A 1,113-nucleotide genomic window follows, 5' to 3' on the forward strand; every position below is an offset into this window, starting at 1 on the left:
GCCCGGAAAGGTTCTAGCTAGTGCACTAAAGCGCACTTTGCATTATTGGAAAGCCCTGTTTTCAGGCTTTAATTTGGTTATTGTCGCATATCCGCAGCACGTATATTGACGAAGATATTGCTGTTTTTGTGCAAATTGTTGGTTATAGGTGCTACGTTAGCACCTATCCCCCCTGTAATTACAGTGAGGGGTCGCTATATTAGCGTTTGACTCAGGCCCAATTTTCAGGCACTGCAGCGCTCGCTCGATTGCAAATCCCAAAATTTTTGGTGTGGTTTTTATGGGTTGTGCATCGCTATTGCGATTGGTTCAAATTTTTAGTGCGTTAATTAGGGTTTGCGCTAACGAGTCAGGGCCAAAACCCCTGTATTCGCCCGCTAATAGCCCAGTGATCCACTAACCGAACGCTGCAAATTACCCTGCAGGTTACCCTGCACCCACCTAGCGAATTGAACTTTCGATCGCTAGTGCACCTGGATCGGTACAAATAATACCAGGGCACCCATTAATTGTGGATTTAGGGATTCCAACCCTGTATTTTCAGTGGATTCGATCATTGAAAATAGCAATAAGCCCTATATTTGGCAAGTATAGGCCTGTAACCGTTAGAAGGCAAACGGCTATAGAAAATCCTAGATTGGGGTATTTACCCTTAGGCGACTAGGTTAGTTTTTAACTATAATTCAGGCCACCCTACAATGGAAGACAGCCCTATGTCGGGCCTCCCAGGCCCAATTCCACCGGATAGGGGCCCTGAATCCAGCCCGAATGAAGTTCTAACCGCTAAATTACAGGCGCAAGACCTGCAATTAAAAGCGTTAACTACGCAATTGGATCAACTTCAGCACACAATTCAACAGTTAACATCTCTGTTGACGCTGAAAAATGGTGAACCCACTAGTTTTAGTGGTATTGCGGGTATTAATACCCCCAATAGCGGTAATCTGGAGGCCAACCCACAGATTTTTAGCGCTAATACCGCTACCGCACCACCTAATCCACCCGGTAACCTAATTCTAGGTGACGGGATAGGTAAAGAACTATCAAAACGGGTATTTTCCTTCCCCGAAAATTGCAAATTAGTAGGGGCTAGCAATTACGACCTGTGGAAAC

Source organism: Pyricularia oryzae, chromosome 1 (assembly GCF_000002495.2).
Source record: "Pyricularia oryzae 70-15 chromosome 1, whole genome shotgun sequence".
NCBI lineage: Eukaryota > Fungi > Ascomycota > Sordariomycetes > Magnaporthales > Pyriculariaceae > Pyricularia > Pyricularia oryzae.